At 41.1% G+C, this 6,301-nt stretch overlaps 1 long non-coding RNA gene and 1 pseudogene across 2 annotated transcripts; one reads left to right on the forward strand and one right to left on the reverse strand.

Moving 5' to 3' along the window:
* Positions 1-70: 70 nt before the first annotated feature.
* On the forward strand, positions 71-4,165 carry LOC115304043. Of its 2 annotated transcripts, none has more exons than XR_003914304.1 (5): positions 71-114; positions 1,123-1,270; positions 1,732-1,798; positions 2,063-2,174; positions 4,023-4,165. It is a non-coding gene; the product is annotated as an uncharacterized LOC115304043 (long non-coding RNA). The 2 variants fall into 2 exon arrangements; XR_003914303.1 differs by lacking the exon at positions 71-114 and adding an exon at positions 255-409.
* Positions 3,329-3,428, reverse strand: LOC115305742 (annotated as a pseudogene).
* Positions 4,166-6,301: the final 2,136 nt, after the last annotated feature.

Consider the following 6,301-nt stretch of genomic DNA (forward strand, 5'->3'; position numbering starts at 1 on the left):
GAGGGAGCGCGGCCGGTGCCCGGCGCCAGGGCGGGAAGAGGTGGAGGGAGGGGCTCACGGACCCGGGCCTGCGCCGACCGGGTGGGACTCTCCGGCCGGGCCCGCTCGACTGAGGTCGAGGTCAGGCCGGGCCGCCCCAGGTCCAGGGCCCCCGCCCCCAGAGCGGCCCCGGCCGCTAGTGCGACCGCGGGGGTGGAGTGAGGGCGGGGCCTCCGGGAGGGGAGCTGGGGGAGGGGTTGGGGAGAGTCCGGCGAGGTGTCAGGGAGGGTTGGATCGGCCCTCGCTGGCCGCCAGGTCACCACTAGGGTCCCGCCGACAGTAACTTTCTGGTTGGTGTGCAAGGGCGCTGACTTCCCCAAGGGGCTGATGCACCTGCCTCTAAGGTTCCATTCTTCTCCAGGGATATCTGGTAAGGCTCCGGTGAGGAAAGGCTCACCGCTGGCTGGGCAGTTCAGAAGCTGGTTCCTGTAACGTGTGGTCTTGTGCACAACTCTTTTCTCCTGGCGTGGGTGTGCCCTGGCCTTTGGCTAACCACTGACGCTGCGTGTGGAGTCTGGCGGGAGAGGGAGGCGGTTGGTTGTGTGAGAACATGATTTTGCACGTCTTGGGTCACCGGCCTGATGGCCCCATCTGTCTGTCCAAAAAGAAGTCCTTTTTGATAAACGCACTACAGAAACAGTTTTTCCAATTTTTCCTCTCTGTTCCGGAGGACAGGGGCCGTCCCATTAATTAGCTTTAGAGAACTCTCTCTGAGGGTTCAAAGTTCAGGGTTCAAAGACCAAGATGTTGAAACGAAATATCAGGACTTGAAAAGGCTTGCTAACAAGGGGACTGAATGGTTAAAACCCAAATACCCTTTATTCAGAGCATCCAGTACCAGTAATTGGATGTTTTTACACACAGTCTTCTCTGGGGATGGAGGACAGAGATCTAGGCAGTGTCCTCCTCCTATACAGTGGACTGAGCACACTTGCCACACCATGGTAGTTCACCAGCCCCTTAGCTCACAATGCACCTCTTTAGGCAGGGGACATCCTGTCATAAACATTGCACCATCTGAGATAAGCCTGCTACTTGCCTTTTTTTCATTTCCTGGTTCTGATCTTTATGCAATTTTCTAAGGCCTGGAATAAGCTAAGAAACTGCTTTCAAGATCGTGTGTTAAGCAACATGTATCAGCAGATGCAGTCTGTCCCACAGGATTCACATTACACCTTGGAGAGGAGTCAGCAAACTAACAACCCACCACCTGTTTTAGCCCACAAGCTAAGTATGGTATTTATATTTTTAAATGGCTGAAAAAAATCAAAACAATTTTTTGATGTGAAATTATATGAAATTCAAACTTAAGTGTCACGAATAAGGCCATGTTTATGCCTCACATATTGTTTACACTACTTTCTCACTCAAAAGCAGAGTTCCGTGGTTGTGACAGACACCACACGGGCCTACAAGCCCTGGAATATTTACCATCTGGCCCTTAGGTGTCTACAGACCAAACCATTCATTGACTATACACCTCCTAATCTTTCATGAAAATGAAAGATTTTTTTCATGAAAAAAAAAGTGCTGAAAAATGCAGGAAAGGAATCAGAATGACAGAGATCCATTTTTAACTATGCTAGTTTATGTACAGTTAACTTGGAGACATCTGTTTTTTTAATTTATCAATGCCATGAAAAATCCAGGGAGAAATCCTTTTCCACATTAATAAATTTAACTCTATTGCAGATAATTTCTAGTTCACATCAAAACATCAAAGGAGAATGAAAAGACACAAGTCACAAACCAGGAAAAGGTATTTTTCTCAAATAAAATCCACATTGACTACTACCCAGATTATATAAAGAATTCCTAAAATCAATAAGAAGCAGAAAAATAATCAACTGGGCTTATATTCAGATACCTGTAACAAAAATCCCCCAAATCTGGTGATGCAAACAAAAAAGAGTTTATTTCTTTCTCACCTAAAAGTCTACAATTATGGTGGCTTCAATGAGCATCAGGAACTCAAGCTCTTCTGTTTCTGCTCTAACATCTTCTCTCTGACTTGTACCTTAAGGTCATCACTTGGTTCTGAATGGTCCCTGGAGCTCCAGCCATCCTATCTGCATTTCAAGTAGCAGGAAAGAGAAAGGGAGTAGGAAAAAACCAGTACATTGGATACCACTCAGGTGAGCCACCAAAATAAGGTGCTTTTCTAGAATTCTGAAACAACACTTCTACATACATCCCACTGGCCAGAATTTAATCACATGGCCTGAGTGCAGGTGTTGTTAGCAAGGAGGAGCAGGTGGGGACAACCATTTTGAAAAAGAATCTGGTGTTATCTGGCAAAGTTGAGTATGCACACGCTCTAACACACTTCTGATCCAGGAGTGTATCCTAGAGAAATTCTTCCACACGTGTCTTAAGAGACAGGTATAAGAATATTCATCTTTGTACAATAATCAACAACTGTAAATACCCTAAATGTCCACCAACACTGAATGGATAAACTGAAGTATTTTCACGTAATTTAATATTATACAGCAAGTTTAATATAGCAGTAGAAAATTAATAAACCATAGCTACACTTATTAACATGGATGAATGCACAACTATAATGCTGAGAAAGGAAAAAAATGGTTACAGAAAAAATGCACATAGTCTGACTTATTTCATTCACACAAAGTTCAAAAACATACATGACTTTCCCATTTAGGAATATGTGCATATGTGACAAAGCTATGAAGAAAAGAAAAAAAATTACATATAGAATTCCAAAAATGGGATTGTAGAGGGGCACACAGATGGATTCCAAAGTATTGGCAATTATATTAATTAGGATACAAAACCCCTTGGTCTAAGTATTTTTCTCTCACCTAATGTCAGGCAATTCTGGGCTGGTATGGCAACTCCAAAATGTCAGAGACACAGATTTCTTCCATTTTGTTAGTCTACCACCCTGAGGATGTTGCTTGTCCTTGTAGTCAAAAATGGCTAACTACAAGTTCTAACCAATTCAAATAGGAATAAAGAAAAGGGGAGGCTGTGCTCTTTCCCTTTCTAGGGCGTGGCCTAAAATTGTACATGTCACTTCTGCTCTCTTCCTACTTACTGGCCAGAACCTGGTCACGTGGCTATGTGTAGCTCAAGAAAGGCTGGAAATGTAGTTTTTAGCTGGCTAACCATCTGCCCAGCTAAAAAATTTCTGTTATTACTGAAAGGTTGGAAAATGGATATTTAAAGGCCCTTTTGCTTCAGCTACAATTTTTAAATTAGGTAGTAGGAACATGGTATTCATTTTATTTATGTTATATATGTATAACCATTTTCTTTTGCAAATATGGAATATTATATCATTACAAAGTAGTAAAAGTAATAAAAAATTAAACTGATAAGAACAGATACTACACTTGATCTTAGCCAAAAGGCCGAGAAGCGATAAAAGTAATAAAAAATTAAAAGCACATATTCTCTAACACTGATTCTCTTGAACTTGCCCTTGTTTTTTGGGCAACTCTTTGGAAATTTCAAATGAATTCAAGACCTGTTGGGGCACCTGAGTGGCTCATTTGGTTGAGCATCCGACTTTGGCTCAGGTCATGATTTCACGGTTTATGGGTTCAAGCCCTGCGTCAGGCTCTGTGCTGAATGCTTGCTCAGAGCCTGGAGCCTGTTTCGGATTCTGTGACTCCTCTCTCTACACCTCCCCAACTCACACTCCGTCTCACTCTGTCTCTCAAAAATAAATAAATGTAAAAAAAAAAAAAATTTAAGACCTATTAAGGCCTACCTGTCTAATGCCAAAGAAAAGTAGATTAGAGATTTCTTATTTTATTTCTTGCATCATAGCTTCCTTTGATTATCATGATTTATCACATAGTGATTGATGTTCACAAATTTTCCTTTACTTGAACTAACATGGTAACTTACATTTATGAGCTCCAGTGAGGCAATGTTTTAAGCATCAGGAGTTATTTCATGTAATATTTAAAAAATCCTATGAGGTGGGTATAATTCTTGTCCCCATTTTGCAGACTTTTTCACTGGATCCCACAGAGGTTCAATAACTTGCTATGACGTCACAACTAGAAAAATGGTAAAGCCAAGATTCAAGACCACATAGTTTAATTCCAGAGCCTATACTGGTAAATGCCACCTAGTAAATGATATATATAAATATTGGACTTCGATGGATATTTTTGTCAATATTCAACCATCCAGTTTCTATATATCATGTAGATTTTATGCCATTCTAGGTATTATGCAAAAAATGGTTTTATTTAAATACTGAAACTGATGATGAATTCCCATGCTCAGATGCCTTTGGTAAAGTCCAGCCTCCCTAGCTTGGCATATGAAGGCTGAATCTACTTTTCCAGTCTTACCTCCTAAATATCTTCTCTTCCCTTATCCCCTTTCTACATCTCATGTTCCAATTTCCATTAGCTGTTCCCAAAACACACCCAGCATTTTCTCATGTCCTGATTTTCTCCCTGGCCTTGGGGAGTATTTTCCATCCCTCATTACCCCTAAAACATTGCCCATCAGTCAAGGCTCAGCTTAAATTCCATCTTCTATGACATGATCTCGCACATTCTTCCAGTTTGACATCTCCTGTTTCCACACAACCAGAGCTTTTGTGCTTATATTCCACTCTGTCTTTGGTCACTTACTTTTATGTACCAATCTACTTCTCACCAGCTTATAGAGTACTAGGATCACATTCCTGCGCTGAGTGTGTTCCTTAATGCCTGGCACTCAGTAGACATCCATATTTTAAAAAAAAACTTTTCATTTTGAAATAATTATAGACTCAGAAAGTTGCAAAAATAATACAGAGAGGTCTCTTGTACTCGTCACTTAGCCTCCCCGAGTGGTAACATCTTAACATATTCACAGTACAATAGGCCCACAAATTTTTAGATTGTTTAGCTAAACTGAAATTCTTTCCCAAAAGAGAAAGGCTATCTTGATTTTACTGTTGGTTCTCTTTTTGTATGTAACTTTCACTTACATTTCAAAACGCCTTCCTCAGCATCCTTAGCATCTCAGCCAACTTCCTACAAAATGTAACTAACATAGTCTCATATAGCCAGATCAGGTGCATCTGTTGTGATATAATGACTTCAAAAAGCCACTGACTTTCATTGGTTTGGAAAAGGTATGGGTTGGGATCAAGAAACCACTGGCTAGGGGAGCCTGGGTGGCTCAGTCCATTAAGCCTTGGACACTTGATTTCGGCTCAGGTGATCATCTTACCATTAGTGGGTTCACACCTCTCAGCAGGGAGCCTGCTTGGGATTCTCTCTCCCTCTTTCCCTGCCTTTCCCTGTCTCTCAAAAATAAATAAACTTTTAAAAAAAGAAATCACTGGCTAGATTTTTGGTGTAGCAGAATGTTATCATTTAGGGAGTCAAGCTGTGTGTATGTAGGTTTAGACTCATAGGATGGAATATTTGTAAAGATTAGTATGGTTCTGCAGTGTGAATACTCATCTTTTTCAATTTACTGGCTTTGATCTAATTTATGTTTTTATAGTCTTGTACTTTGAGACTTTAAAGTCCATATGTTATAGAACTATGATACCTTACAAAATCCACGAGCAGACATCCAGTGTTTAATAATAGATTGCCAAAACCCTTTGCTCTCTTCTTTTACAAATGCTTGATTTCCTGAACGAATTCAGAAAACAGTATTTCACAATATAGCCCCTGAGATGTTGTAAGTGTGCTTTTTATCTGAAATTGCGAAAGCAGTTTAAGATTAAGGAAACTAATTTCCCTCGGAGACAGTTCTTAGCATACTTTTTTTTATATCCTTTAACCTTAACTTATTATCCTTTTCTGAGTTTACACCCTACTGCTTTAAGATTTTTTTCCACAATATGATTTGAGGAGTGCTGTTGGGACCATTTTTCCTCAAAAATTCCTTCTTCGGCAGTGTAGGGTGCCTGAAATCCCAAGAGTTATGCCTGTCTTTGGGTTAGGGCTTTTAGGAATGGCAGGCTAGGCCATATGTCAGTGTTAGGTTAGGTTGTTATCAAGAATACCTTAGGAGGGATACTTTGATCACACTGACATTCCTTTGGGCAGATGAGAAGAATGGCCCCAAGTAAATATCCATCTAAGGAGCTAGAGAGACAAAGGGGGCTGGAGCCACACCTCTCCTGAAGGAAAAGGTATAGGACTCAGAAAGTTTTCTTTCCTCATAAGCTCCCCGGTGATGCCCATGCTGCTGGTCACAAGACCACATTTCAAGTGCAACATCCACTTTTAGAAGGTTTGGGTGGAGGCATTGCTCTGAAGAAGCCCTT

Source organism: Suricata suricatta, chromosome 10 (assembly GCF_006229205.1).
Source record: "Suricata suricatta isolate VVHF042 chromosome 10, meerkat_22Aug2017_6uvM2_HiC, whole genome shotgun sequence".
In the NCBI taxonomy this organism is placed as follows: Eukaryota; Metazoa; Chordata; class Mammalia; order Carnivora; family Herpestidae; genus Suricata; species Suricata suricatta.